We start from the raw sequence: 15,872 nt of genomic DNA on the forward strand, positions 1-15,872 counted from the left end.
ACACTTCTCTCCACCATAATCCAGTCAATCACTCCCAGAAATGAGACATTATTGGGGCATCTTAGTTGCAAAAATAAACCTTCCCTCTCTCTCCTTTCGCTTCTGCCTGTGTCAGTTGAAGACATTTGAGTCCCTGGCGTGGGCTCCCTAGCCTCTTGGTCTAACTCTGTACCCTCCCCCTCTCTTTCAATGACCCCCGTTATGGTGTTGATAAAGATACTTGCTTATGTTGTGTCCAAGTCATTGCAATTTACTTCACTGCACAACCTCCAACAATGGTTCTTGAGTTTATATTCTTGCTGAAGGCTGCTTGATGCACAAGATGGAAAACAATTTCAGAAATGTCAGATATATTTTTGACCTCCGTGACTCATGACTATAAAGCACCCAGCTTTAAAATCTTTCTTGCAAAGGAACTCTTTCCTCTATCACACAATCTCCTGACATGATGCAAGGTCAATTTTTTTTACATCATGTTCCTTATGAGGACCTTAAGGTACCTTTCATATCGCTGGCAGTGATAATGAAGTTAGTGACTAATAACTAACTAACAATGCAGGCAACCCTCATGTTACGGGAAACCTGCGTTGTTAGAAAGTGGCCATATCGCAATGCTGCAATGTATGCAGACATGTCAAGAAACAAGTTGAAGCAAAATAGTGTGATTGTTCATTTACTTATTTTTTTTCCATGTGAATTCCATGAGAATATTTTTTATTCTGTATCCCAAATTTTCGGGCGGTGCCTTTGTGAATTCTGAGAGGGTGAATTTCTGCAAATCAAACAGTCACTCTTCCTACATCTAAAGTCTGCTTTGTCACATCTTTTGGGAATATCTCTGAGCATTTCACACCCCAGTTCAGAGTGTATGCAGAAAAGGAAGTCTATCTGAGCACAATGCAGAAGGCTATGGACACAATGAACTGAATAAATCAGATTTCCGATTTCAGATGTATTGTTAGAGGACATTCATGACATCACATACAACCCTGAGATTCTTTTTGCTGTGAGCCAGACAGAATTACCTCATATTGGAAGTGCAAAAAAAAAGACTGTACTCAATGTACACAATGAAAACAAATAAACATTGTAAACAAACTGACTGTGCGATACAGAGAGAAAAAAAAAGTGCAAAAGTAAGAGACCTTAAATGAGTCCCTAATTGAATTTGTTGGTGAGGCGTGTGATGGCGGAGGGATAGCAGCTGTTCTTGAACCTAGTGGTGTGTGTGGCACCTATACCCCTTTCTTGATGGTAGCAGTAAGAACAGAGTGTGTGCTGGGTGGTGTGGATCCTTGATGATTGCTGCTGCTCTCCTACAGCAGGGTTCTGGGGTACGTCCAATACCTTTTACAGGGCTTTACACTCAGGGGTATTGGTGTCCTCAACCCAGACCTTAATGCAGCTGGTCTGTACACTTTCCACCACACATCTGAAGAAGTTTGTCAAGGTTATGGATGTCATGCCAAATCTCTGCAAACTCCAACAGAAGTAGAGGCACTAACGTGCTTTCTTCACAATGCCATTAGGGCATTGGGTCTGTTTGACTATTTGATCTGCTTAGGGTTCAGGACTGACTCGGATGTGAGGTAAGCTGTTAGTGTCCTTCTCAACTACCCAATCTGCCAGACGGGTCTTTGGTTAACCATTTTGCAGCAATGCTAGACTGTCAGTCTCAATTAATTGGCAGAGCTATGATGAAAGAGCTGCCTTTGGCAATGTGGTCAAAGGCTTCTCGTTGTGCTGAGCTACTCTGTGGTTACGGACTGCTGTGAAAATCATGAAACATGCAAGTTGAGCATAATCTTAAATTATTGCTTGTTTTTATTTTGAACCCTCAGCCAGTCAATTGTTTTGTAGTACAGATGGATCAGGTTTGAATTTCAAAGCAACTCTGAGGATTTGGAATTTATTAGGAGAGCTCACGCTAAAAGTGGAAGCATTGACATTATATGTTTAATGTTCCATCTCTAAGTCAGCACACAAAAGCAGGTGGAAGATGTTTGAAGCTTAAAGTGCTGGAAGAGAAACGTTTTAAAGCACCACATGATTAGAGTCTACTGTCAGGAACGAGCATGGAATTAGATTCAGCTGTGCATTCGAGAGGGAGCTGAGCAAGTACTGACATCATGAAAGCAGCGGAGCTCTTCTGTCAGTGTTTTATATACCACATGAATTTCAATGGTGTATGTCCTGTGGAACAAAATTTGAAAGCGTGAGCTTCCAAGGGAAGAGCTGCCAGATCAAAACACTCAATGTACAACTTAATACCCATATATTTCCGATTTTAAACACAGAAACTTTAGTTTAAGTGCCGGGCAATCATGTCAAGTTTATTGTCATCTGACTGCACAGGTACAACTCAATAAATCAGTGTGATCTCTGGTCCTCAGTGCCAAATACGCAGACACACCACCAAACATAACACATATACAGACAAAATATGCAGGACAAGTATTATTACAGTAGACACAAATAAATAAATAAAGATTGCTTTCTAAATATGAGAGTCTCGGAGGGTTAGTGCGAGCAGTTCCTTTGGTCGATCAGTGTTCTCACTGCCTGTGGGAAGAAGCTACTCCTCAGCCTGGTGGTGCTGGCTTTGATCCTCCTGTATCTCCTCCCCAAAGGGAGCAATTGAAAGATGCTGTGTGCAGGGTGGAAGGGGTCCTCTATGATTCTGTGCACCCTCTTCAGACAACCATCCCGGTAGATTACGTCGATGGTGGAGAGGGGGACTCCATTGTTCCTCTTATTGTCCTGTGGATTAATTTCCAATCCATTTCTCTGCAGCAACTATGTCTTCCTGGATTCTGGATTCATTCCTGTCCTCCAACATTGGGGGGAATCAATGAGTCGAGCAGCATCAGTCTGTCCCTTCACTGATTCAGATTCTTGTTAAATCTACATCTTCAATCAAGCCTTCAGTCACTCACACTTGCCATCAAATTTGATAATGCAAAGAAATTTACTGGAATAAGAATTGAAACTGCTGTGGCTGAAAACAGCTTTTTAAATGAACCCTTGCTCTCGGAAATGAAGGAAAGCAGAGCCAATAAAATGGACACAAGCCCAAACATCTGTGTTCAATCACACAGTCCTGTGTTGAAACCGATATAATGGGCGGAGGAGGTTGGGGGTGTTTATAGGATGAATAAATCCAAATTCTGCTTTTGAGAATGTGGTGGTACACCACCGGCCTACTGCAGGGGGAAACCTCTGTACCTACAGGAGTGTAAGGGGACAGGACAACACCTGGCTGACTGTCAATCAGTCAGCCTGAATGAATCAAGCCCCACCCGGTTGGGTGTCAATCACTCTTCGGGATATAAGCCTGCGCCGGCCTCCCGAGGTCTCACTCAGAGTTGCTGCAGCCACAGCCAGCCTGACTCTGTGGAAGTCTTTGTGGATTAAAGCCTGTTGTACAGTCTTTATCTTTGTGTGCGTCTGATTCTGGCTAACAGTGCACCACAGAGAACTTCCTGGGCAGTGGTGAGAATGTGGAGATCATGGAGTGGTTGTAACTACCATTGTTGAGGGAGGCTGCATGCATGGAGGACAGACGGAGGAGCAGCAGGCAGGGATGTTATGAGAATGAGAGCAATGGCCTGATCAAACAGTTCATTCCTGTGGTTATGTGATTCTACTTAAACTTCAGACCTGTACAATATTCATGACATGATAAATTAGACTGGACAATGTGTTAAAATCCTGTAAATGGAAACTTTGTGTTGCCATTTCTGATCCTCTTGGAGCCTTGTTTTAGTCATTTCTGAGACTTGATATGTGTGTCAGTAGCCTTGGCTTCATTTGGTATATTCACTTTATTTACTATATTCACTTCATTTACATATATACCATGGAGCGTAACCAGATTCCCTTTCCATTCATTTCTAAGCTTTGTTTCCTCTGCCTTCAAATCTCTCTTGTCAACTTCCTGCTTTCCATTCCCAAATCTACTTCTTTCTTAAACTCTGCTCATTTTCTTATCCTCTGCCATGTGTTAAGTTAAACTCCTCCCTGTCAATCCTCTTCCTCAAGTTGGTCCCTGCACCAGTCACCTTGTACAGGACCCTACCTTCACAGAATCAGTCTCAATGCCCTAGGAATCTAAAGCTCTCCCTTTTGCACCACCTTTTCAATCACCCACTCATTAGTTCTGTCCTATTTGAATACTCAGTGGTACGTGGCATCAGGAGTGATCCAGGGATTGCCACCTTTGAGGCCCTGCTTCTTAATCTCAAGCTTTAACTCCTTGGGATCTCTCAGAAGGACCTCATTCCCTTTTCTCCTCTTACAGCAATATACCATAATCTGTGGGTATTCGCCGGAATATTCTGGAACCACTAATGATGGCACAAGGAATCCAACCAACCATCCCTACAAGTTTGCTTTGGTAATTATATAACTTATCATCAAATCTCTCTCGACTTTTTGCTTCGCTCTCTGTACAGTTGAGTCACTCCCCCCCCCCCCCACCCTATGCTTTTATCTTGGCCCTGACGCAGTTCCAGTGTAACGGTCTTCACCTATAATTCAGGACTGAAAACAGGATGAATAGATAGGTGGCTTCAAGGCTGTTCCTTGTATGTTATAATTCAATGAAGCTAGGTTCTCTCTCTCTTTCTCTCTCTCTCTCTCTCTCTGCCTGTCTGTGTCTATCTCTCTCTCTCTCACACACATAAACACACTCTCACTCCCTTGCTCTCTCACTCACTCGCTCTCTCTTTCTCTCTCTCTCTCTCTCTCTCTCTTTTAACCTGAGATATGCCTCACAGATCTGTATCACTGATGTCAGCACTTGCTCGCATTCCAAAACCGCATGCGAATGTCGATTGTATATTCCACAGGTCTGAGGTATTCTACCATGCATCTATTTGTTTGATTAACTCACCTAAAGAATACAAATAAAATAATTAAATATTATTTTAATTTACTTCTATTTGATTTACTCCAAATAGATAAAGTAATGTACTGAAAGCGGCAAGAATCTTAATTAAAATAATGGATGTTCAAATCCAAAAAGGAGACCGTTATCTCTCATTTAAAAGCAGGTTTAATTACGTATTTACTGACATTTACTCAATCATCTTCCTTACAGAACAGTGAAGCATCTGACATATTCAATTTAAATAAGATCAACATGACGTTGTTAATGCGGTTCTACCATTAATGTAATTATGGACATCTTTCTAAGTCTTTGATTACCTCGGTGTTGAATGCCAATTGAAAAATACCTCACATGATTATCAGACTGTGATTTATGTTAGCTCTGTGCGATCTAAAGAACCGAGGCTGCACAGAGCATTCGTACACATTACATTGACTCACCTTTTGCTTAAAAGCTATTGTCTGAGAAATATTTGTGTGCAATAGTGATGTCCCTTCCGCAAATTTAACTCTCTTTCCAACTCCACGTGATGGACTCAGATTCCACAAAGGTTACAGGGTGCTTCAAAAAGCTGGGAACTGCTTTGTCAGATATTTATTTAAGTTGAATTATAATTACAAGACCATGACTCAGGAGGTAAACAAGAAAATCTGCAGACGTTGGGGTCCAATGCAATGCACAAAATTCAAGTTTATTTATCATCCACTTCTACCAGTACAAACCAACGAAACAGAGACCTCAAGTCCACAGTGCAAAATCACACAGACATACCACACAAACAGACCAACAATACATATTGAGTATGTATGCACATATATAAAAATAAATAAATACATATTGTTTAATGAAGAGTTTAATCTTGGAGGGTCTCCCTGCCCGTGTGAAGAAGCTGTTTCCTCAGCCTGGTCGTTCTGGCTCTGATATTTTTGTATCTCTTTCCCAAAAGGAGTAGCTGAAAGATGCTACATCTGGGCTGGCAAGGGTCCTTGCAGATTTTGTGGACCTTCTTCAGACAACAATCCCAGTGGATCACATTGATGGTGATGGGAGGGGTGGTGAGATCCACTCTCATGAATCTGTGGATTGGCCTCCATTTCTCTACAGCAACCCTCCCTGCAAAAAGGTTGACAGAATTATGGCTGGTAGTCTTGCCCACCTCAGTCTTTTAAGGAAGTGTAATCACTGTTGTGCATTCTTGATGATGTTAGGTGTCCAGGATAGGTCACTTCTGAGGAACGTGGTACTCTCTGCTCTCTCTACTACTGAGCTACTAATGTGTAGAGAAATGTGGTCATTCCTGATCCTCCTGAAGTCCATAATTATCTCAGGTTGTTACTCTCAGGAGGTTTTCCACCTCTTCTCTATAGTGCAACACATCATTGTTGCTTATGAGGCCAACTACTGTGGTGTCCTTTGCAAACTTGACGACTATGAAGGAATTGGATCTGGTGTTGCAGTCATAGGTCAGTAGTATGAAGAGGAGTGGAATGAGCAGACAGCTTTAAGATGTACCAGTGGTCAGTGTGATGGTTTTCGAGGATCTGCTGCCAATATGGACACACTGGAATTTCTATGGTCCTGAGTCCTGAGGACCCCAAAACCCAGCAGCAATAGATATTCACCGAGACAAATGGTTACTTAAACAAAAGTTGCTTTAAACATGCAAGCAGAATCACACTTTAACTTATCTCTTTTGATTTAACTAACCTAACTTAACCCCCTTATAATTCTAAGCGCATGAAATTTGTGTGTAAGTTTAGAAAAGTTATTTGATTCACAGTCCAATCTTACCTCTCATTCCTCCAAGTTCACTGGTTGCAGGCAATTTTTATACTGTGCACAGAATTTGACATTTATAAAGTTCACCAGGCTTTGGTGCTTGAAAGGTAAATGGTTACCGCTCAGGAAGGTTCTTGTCAGAGAGAGATTTTGTTGTACACTGGACACCCACAACTGATACCTTTTTAATCAGCCACTTCAGTGTCTTGCCGAAGAAACCTGCCCCCTCAGGGTTCTCCAGATGATAACCTCTTTCTTTCAGGTCACCACAGAGTTCCTTTCTGTATCTCTTATTTCAAGTGAAATATTAGACAGCCAGTCCTCTCCTCTTGCATGAACCACAAGGACTTTGACCAGGCTGAACTAAGAACTCATAACCCATCTTCCAAATGGGGTTTTCAACAAGCTTTCCAGCTTGTCCTGTTCCAGTCCCAGCTGCTGCTGCTGACTGTAAACTGCAGAACTGATCTCTGTGTGTGTGTCTCTCTCTCTGTGAGAGAAAACCAGTTTTTTTCTCTCTGCTTGCAAAACCACACCGCCCTCTTAGAACAGTAAGTTCCAGACAGACTGCAGCTCCGACAAGTTCATTCATCTCTTGCCTTTTTGTAAACAATCCATTAGTGAAGTCTCTTGGGCACTCTCCAAAGCTTTTGCAAAGGCTCTGGGGCTGTCATGTCTGGCATGAGCAGAGCTCCAATATTTTAAATAAGATCTGTTTTAAAGTGTTTGTATGTGACCTACTCTAAAAAACCTGCCCCAATTTATCTCCCAAAAAGATATCTATATTAGGAAGTCCAGAATCAAGTTAGAGAGAAAGGTGTTGAGTCCCAGCAAGGACAGCATCCCTACCAACCTTTGGGGAATGAGCTCAAGTGCAAGAAAAACTCACAATAGTATTTGCTGCATGAAGTGAATCTTGAAAGCTCATTTTCCTTGGTCACAGAATCACAATCAAGGAAAAAGTCTAACCCCTCTCTGTCGTTCAACATTCAAAGAAAGACCAAGAGATACTGGAGGCTGGAGATGCTGGAATCTGGAACGGGCAGAAAATCCCAACCACCTGCTGAAGGAACTCAGTGTGTTGAGCAGATCAGTGGGAGCAAAAAAAAAGGAATCATCAATGTTTCAGGTCAGAACCCCTTCATGAAGACTGAGAGGGCAGATGAGAGATATGGCTCAACTGTTCGTACAGAGGTAGAATGTCAGGTCATAATATTGGTGATGAAGATCAGCCCATGTACACCTCCATATTCACCGAGACATTGAACACAGAAGCAATCTGCTCATTGAGGCTCCAGTATTTTAGGACAGTGTTTCTACTCAGTTTAATGGAGATTAACAGCTTCAAAGGACCAAGCTTGAAGCAATCTGTTTGTGTTTTTCGTATAATTAATGGAGTTTAGGTAAACATTCAAAAAGTTCTTAAATTATTCAAAGGAACTAGGGTCACCATTTCAGTCCCAGTAATCCTGGTATTAGATCACCAGACAAAGTAGAACTGCTACTTCTTAACTCCGTTGACCTGGGTTCAATCCAGGCTCCTGACGCTGATGACTTGCATATACTCCCTGTGACCCCGTGGGATCTTCCAGCTGGCTCTGGTTTCCTCCCACCTCCCAAAATTGTGCTTGGCTGCTGCAACTTGCCTTTTGCGTGTAGGAGAGAGGTGGAGGGAGGGAGGGTGGGTGATGGGACTGGAGGGGAGAATACAGTGCAGGAAAAACGAGTAGTGAATGAGAATGCTCTGCGAGTCAGCTTAGACTCAATGCCAAAATCACCATTCTCTCCCTCACGGGGTGAAACGGAAAATTGCATTCATGGGATATGGTTGTTGCTGGAAAAAGCAGCATTTAATCACTTTTCTTATCTTCCCTTGAACTGAGTAATGTGGTAGGCTGTTTCATGGTGCAGTTAGATAAACTGCATTCTGGGGTATGGAACCATAAAGCGATAGGAATGACATAGAACACTACTGCATAGTACAGGGCCTTCAGCCCTTGAGATTGTGCCGACCTATATATTCCTACCCAAAAAAAAACTAAACCCTTCCAACCGCGTAACCCTCTATTTTTCTTTCATCCACATGACTGTCCCTAATATTCCAGCTTCCACCACCACCCCGGCAAAGGATTCCCAGCCACTCACAAGTCTCGGTTTAAAATACCTACCGCTGATGTCTCCCATCATGCTGAAGGACATTTGTGAACAGAGGGATATTTTATGTCACCTCAACAGATTCACAGTTCCCATTATTGACGTGACGAACGAATGAGAGTTTATTGTCGCATAAGAACAATGTTCAAATTTAAAAAGTCTTTTGGCTTACCACATCATTTTTCTAGTCATAACGATTCTGCTCTGAAGATGAGATGAGAGTTTATTGTCATATACACAAGTACAATTTACAGAAGCTCTAAAATTCTTATTTGCTGCCACCAAACACCAACTATAATTGTATAAATTAAATTACCACAGCATGCCAAGACAGCAAAAAAAAATTAAAAATGAAGGGATAGAAAAAATATTAACATCTGCAGTTGGTTACATTTCAGTAATGCAGACAGTTCTTTTGATGGTCCCAGAGTAGTTTATGGTTAGGATAGTGTAGGGAGGTACAAGACCCTGATAGTTGTTGGAAAAATACCTCGAGGTGCCAGACTTCAGGCTTCTTTATCTTCTTCCTGAAGGTAGGAGTGAAGAGATTGTGACCAGGGTGATGGGGGACCTTGCCTTTTAGAGGCAGCGCCTCACATTGAAGTTAACAATGGATGGGAAGTCAGTGCCTGAGGTGAACTTGGCTAGATTTTCAACTTTATGCTGCCTTCTGTGTTGCAATGCATTCCTTTTTCTAAATCGATGCAGCCAGTCAAGATATTTGCCACAGTGCACTTGATAGATTATTCATTGACAGGTCAAATCTCATCAGACTTCTTAGAAAGTTGAAGTGTCGACTTGCCTTCTTTCTGATTGCCTTAATGTGCTGCCTCCAGGTCAGGCCCTCGATAGGCGTACTCTCAGGAACTTGCAAGTCCTAATCCTCTCCATCACCGCCCCATCAATGTGTGATGCCATATGTTCAGTTCAAAATGATTTATTTGGCAGAATTTAAATTCTTTGGCTTCTTTGTGGGAATGGGACATTACAAAAGCAAAATATGGTGGATCCATTAAATCTGCTCTCTCTCTCCACTCCTTCGTTCCATTCTCTTATCATTTTCCATTCTCTGTCCCTCTATTTTTTTTGTTTGTCTCTGCTCTACTGGTTCTCTACCTCCTCCCTCTCCTGTTTCTGGTTCTCCCTCTCTCTCCTCCCGCAGTACTCCCATTTTTGTTCCTTTTTCCATACCCATTTCAACCACCCCATCCCCCACATTTCATCCCCCTCTCCATGCCCAGTGCTGTACACCTTCCATCTCTACTTCCCCCAGTAGATCCAGTCCTCAGGTTCTTTCTCGTCTCAGTGTCTGTGCTCCTCCCCCTTCCCCACCTCTCCTTCTCCCCCTCCCTGCACCTTTTTATTCAAGTATCTACCTATTTTTTCCACGCTACTGACAAAGAGCTTAGACCTGAAATGTCAACCGGCTTTTACTTCAGATTCCAGCAAGTAGCCTTCGTGTCCCCATATTACTCTCCAGCTGCTAGCTGTCTTTACCTTCCCCCTCCACTCCCCTTACATGGGTCCCTCTGCCTCTATTTTCCACGTCTGTTTCCACCTGTCACTCATATGCCTCTATCTCCCAATTCTCCCCAACCTGCCTGGTGTTCCTCACCCCTCCTCCTGCCACCTATTACCCCACAGCCCATCGAAAGCAAAAACCCCGATGAAGGGCTCAAGCCCGAAACGTTGGTTCTGTATCTGTCTTTGCTCTACAAAGCCCCCTGCTTGACCTGCTGTGTTTCTCCCCAGTGTTGTGCTTTTATCTAACACCTAATGTCTCGCCCTCTCCCTTTCCTCTTTATACCAACCACCTTCCTCTCTTCTTTCAGTCGTGACGCAAGGCCTCAGCCTGAAACATTGACGTCCCCTCCTCCCTGCGGTTGCTGCTCGACCCGAAGAGTTCACCCAGCAGTTCGTTTGTTTGCTCCAGACTCCAGGATCTGATGCCTCTTGTTTCTCCTTAAATTCTGATGCTCCATCTTAAGTGCTTTGTGGGTGGCAGATGGTGTGAAAAATTATGATTGCAAAACTTGCGGCTTCAAAAATTGGCATCTTTTAAGTAAGACTGTAGGGCAGCATAAAAATAATGGGTCATTTATACATTGAAGTGCGTCATTGCTGAACAGTGTATTTCAAATACTGTATGCAACAATAATTTACACCTATTTTAGATGTCAACTCTTTACAACTATATGCTGTTAGGCTAAGATTTTAATCTGCACTTACGATTCTCTCATCCAGTAAATTAGAATGTCAATTTACTTTCCTCTCCTAAGAAAGTTCTTTCATCTGCAAATAAAGAAAAAAAAAGTTCAAACTGGTAGTTTTCCAGAATATTTTGAACTTTGGAGAAAATGCTCAGATCTGTTGCTACTCAACAGATTGGAGAGCTTAACAGTAGAAAGGCAAAGCTGTTCCACTTGATGAGCTGAGGTTGGAATGTGTCAACAGGCGTTTTTATGGTGTGTAACGCTGCCTTGAAAGTGACTCTCAAATGAAAAGAAAAAAAGTTGAACTCACCTTTTTATGGAGAAGGTCTTCAAGGCAGATCCAGCATTGTTTGCTCACTGAGCAGCGTCAGGGGCCGTCTTCCGGAGCTGAGGTAGGCGGGGGCAAGTTGTGTAGTTGCGCCGCCTATCGCCGCGACGTCATCCCCACACACGGAGAAGGGAAAGTGGCCTATGCCAGAAATAGCAATGGAAGAGCAGGTAAGAAGGCTGGGGAAGATCTGACCAAGCAGTCTTAAGACTCAGCAAGATCTCCTGCGCAACATGATTAGCTATATTAAAGTTTCATGTGGAGACCCTCTAGACATCAGTGTTGAAATTCACCACTTCCTTCATAGCACCAACACATCTAAGTCAGATGCAACCTTTTCACATAGAATACACGTTCAGATTTCATGTCAGAGTATGCACATTACATCACATACAACCCTGAGATTCTTTTTCTTGTGGGCGTGGCAGAATTACCACTAATTGGTAGTGCCTAAAAAACCCAGTACACAGCATACACATGTAAACAACTATAAACAGACACTGAATGCAAACAAATTGTGCAATATAGAGAGAATTTTTTAAAAAATCAATAAAGTGCACAAGTAAGAGCCCTTAAATGAGTCCCTGATTGATTTGGTTGTTGAGGAGTCTGATGGTGCAGGGGTAGTAGCTGTTCTTGTACCTGGTGGTGCGAGTCTTGTGGCACCTAGACCTCTTTCCTGATGACAGTAGGGAGAACAGAGCGTGTGCTGGGTGGTGTGTATCGTTCCCTGTAGATGTTCTTGATAGAGAGGAGGGTTTTGTCTGTGATGTCCTGGGCTGTGTCCACTACCTTTTGGAGAGTTTTACATTCAGGGATATTGGTGTCTCCATACCTGACCATGATGCAGCTGGGTCAGCACACTTTCCACTACATATCTGTAAAAAGTGGCCAGAGTTTCTGGAGTCATACCAGACCTCCACAAACTCCTGTAGAGTTTGGGACATTGTGGACATTCATAGGACATTTTGGAGGAAGTTGTAGAAGGGAATAGAATTACTGTACAACATTTAAAAGACATTAGGAGATTCAAAAACATTTGGCATGGATAGAGAAGATTTAGAGGGATTCGGGTCAAATGCATGAAAATGGGACTAGCTCAGTTAGGCCTCTTGGTCAGTATGGATGAGATAGGCTGAAGGGTCTGTTTTCATTATGCAAAGCTCTTTGGCATCATGAAAAATAATACCTTAAAACCACAAGACATAGAAGCAGAAATAAGCTATTCAGCCTCTCTAATCTGCCTGCCATTTAATCATGATCCACTTTACCACTCAGCCCTGCTGCCTGACCTTCTCCACATAACCTTTGATACCCTGGCTAATCAGGACCCTATCCATCTCTCCCTTAAATTAACCCAATAACCTGCCCTCCACAACCACCTATGGCGACAAATTCCACAGATTTACCACCCTCTGGCTAAAGAAATTCCTTCGCTTCTCTGTTCTATTTGGATGCCCTTCAATCCTAAAGTTGTGCCCTTATGTCTTAGACCACATGGGAAACAACTTTTCTATATCTTTTCTGTTCATGTCTTTCAACATTCAAAATGCTTCGATGAGGTAACCTTTGGCCACAAGGCCATCAGGCAGTGGTCAGTACAGAATGTCCTGCAGAAACTGACAGAGAAGGACTTGATGGATCCAGTGGGATGGTCCCCTGAGCAGACTGTCCAGGGTCATCTGGTGGAATGCCTCATTGCCCGGGCTCACAAACAAGCACCAGGACTTGGCCTGGCTGGCAGTGAGAGGAGCCCTCCCCAGTGAGATCTTTCACGTACAACTGGAACATCACCCTCCATGCACAGTGTCCTCGGGATGACTGCGGCGGAGTGGAGACTGTCGCCCACCTCTTTGCTGAATACAGATTCGCAAAAGAATGTGTGGAAAAGGATGCAAGGTGCTTTGTCAAGTTTCATCCCCAACGGCAGCGGGACAGAGGACTCTCTTATCTACGGACTGTTCCCAGGGAGACATTGAGTCTGACATCCAGACAATCAACTTGGTAAAGACTCTCTTTGGTCTGCCTGAAACCTGTTGGCCTTTCAGCACACTGTGATGTCTGTCTGGGAATGCTGCCGACTGGCACATTTCAGGCTGCAGGAGTAGGTGCTGAGGGACACGCCGAGGCCTGGTGCACCCAATGCTAGGATCACAGTCTAGAGTCTTCGCATTACCGGGCACTGAGAGGAGGTCCCTCAACCAATAGCGAGGTGGGTGGGGGGGGGGGGGGATGAACCCCTCTGTTGGAGAGAGGGAAGATTTCTTGAGATGGCAGCGCATGAGATTGCTGCGGCTACTTTGGTTCCTCGCAACGATGAAATCCCCAACCCGCTACATTTTATCTACGATCAGGAAACTCTCATCAAAATACTAAAAGCAAATCAGTGGATCAGATCAGTAAGCTTCTGTGCGGTTTAAACCTACTGATGCAGGGAACACAGACTGCTGCAAACTGTGGTGTGGATCACTGGAGATGTGTGGGAGGCCATCGGAAGCGTTGATGGGGAGGGTAGAAGCGTGGAAAATGACTTAGACTGAGAGTTGACCCCTTCAGACCTGCACTCTCGAAGAGTTTTCTCTCAAATGCAAGATTGCTGGAGAGGAAAATGGATGACCTGAGGCTGCATCTGAACCAGAGAGCACTGCAGGGCTGCTGTGTTCTGGTGATTACAGAAACGTAGCCTTATCACTTCACTCTGTCCTGGCGCATCTGGAGAATGACACCTCAGATAGCAGGCTGCTTTTCATCGACTTCAGCTTGGCATTTAATACGAGCATTCCCCAGAGGCCTGGGGAGAAGTTGTCCTCACTGGAACTCAACACCTCTCTCTGTAACTGGATCCTGGACTTCCTAAAGGGAAGACTACAGTCTGTCTGGGTCATTAGCAGAATTAAAAGCACTGTCACGTTGAGCACTGGCGCACCTCAGGGCTGCGTTCTTAACCCGCTCATGTTCCCGCTACTGACGCATGACTGCGTCGCCAGATTCAGCTCCAACAGAGCAGTCATCGGCCTCATCAACAACAACAATGAGTCGCACTACAGAGAAGAGGTGGAAAATCTCGTGAAACTGCTCACCGTACTCCAAGTGAGGTCTCACCAGTGCCCAACCTCACATCCCTGCTCTTATATTCCAGTCCTCTTGAAAAGAATGCAGTCTCTGCAAAATTCTCGGAATTCCCTGCAAGGACAAATCAACCAATGACAGCCATATATTCCAGGCCCACCTCCCCACCATTGATACACAAAAGTGCAATAGAAAGTGAAAAGGCAGTTGAAGTTCCAGGCCTGAGCCTGTTGAGTTTCTCCAGCACTTTTATGTACTGCACTTGAGCCCAGTATCTGCAGATTTTCTTGTTTACCTCCATACTTGTGAGATGATGCACTCCTTCCACAGGGTACTTCCACAGGGCCAAGATGTACTTGACAATGAATGGCTGAATGTCGAGGAATTCCTTCTGGAACTACAAGCCACAGCCTGCTCAACATCTTTATAGGTAATTCATTATAGCAAGTCCTGAATTTGTTAGCACAACATATTAACACATGCACCGCTAATGCAGAGCTGTTAACCAAAATCCCCACATCAGAATGGTAAATGTAAATCCGATTTGTTCCTGAGTATTTGTCCGTCCACTTTCCAGAATGAGAATGAACAATTTTCCCCTCCGTTTCTTAGATTTCAAAACAGACACTCAGTGGATGGTTAATGTGAATGGCAACAATGAATATGCAGTACGTCAGATATCCTGAAATGTACAAAGAATCAATCATAAAAAGTCTATGTTTTACCACAACCTTGTCAGGAAGAATGTAATTAATTTAAACCAGTAATTCATATTTCGATGTACAGTAATAATGGAACCTATCATTTGTATTTCAAAATTTTGGCAGCGCTGGTTTGCGGATTTATTATCTGCTTTATTCTTCTGAAAAGACTAGTGAAAATGTACTTAAATCAAAGTATAATATTAAGTAAATGTTGCATGTACTGTTAGAAAATTAGGCAGAGACAGTAATTGCTTTAACTAATAAAATTGGTGACATACACATGGTATAATTCAGCAAAGTGGAATTTAAAAATTACCAGATAATATTTGAAGACATTTTAACCTTGGAATGAGCAGTATAGGCTGGCTCAACATGAAAATCGTTCTGAATTGTGAGTCTGGGTCTTTATTTTCAAATAAGAGCCTGGGATGAGATTCTGTCATTGTTTCCATGCAAGCAAATCTCCAGAGTTTCATCAAGTTCTCCATCCATTAGTAATGGTGGAGAGGTTTCCACTGCACTAATGAATCCGAGGGCAATGCTGTCTGGAATCCAGCCACCCTGATGGGTCCCAACATCAAAGTGAGGTTCCAGACAGGTATCAACCTGTCTCCGAGCTCTGAAAGCCAAAGCAGGTGCATGAAATGGACTTGTATCTCAGTGGCTACATCAAAGGTTGATTGTCTCGCCAATCAGATACAGATTTGCTATCTGCCAAGGTTGTCAGTGGATTA

General features: G+C 43.3%; 1 long non-coding RNA gene across 1 annotated transcript in view; it reads left to right on the forward strand.

The window, feature by feature from the left end:
- LOC138744240 (uncharacterized) overlaps positions 1–10,975 on the forward strand; it is a 54,510-nt gene extending 43,535 nt beyond the window's left edge. The window contains exons 2-3 of the long non-coding RNA XR_011345386.1: positions 4,301–4,396; positions 10,657–10,975. This is a non-coding gene — a long non-coding RNA (uncharacterized lncRNA). The remainder of the gene's footprint in view (positions 1–4,300; positions 4,397–10,656) is intronic.
- Positions 10,976–15,872: the final 4,897 nt, after the last annotated feature.

This window comes from Narcine bancroftii, chromosome 10 (genome assembly GCF_036971445.1).
Source record: "Narcine bancroftii isolate sNarBan1 chromosome 10, sNarBan1.hap1, whole genome shotgun sequence".
Classification (NCBI taxonomy): domain Eukaryota; kingdom Metazoa; phylum Chordata; class Chondrichthyes; order Torpediniformes; family Narcinidae; genus Narcine; species Narcine bancroftii.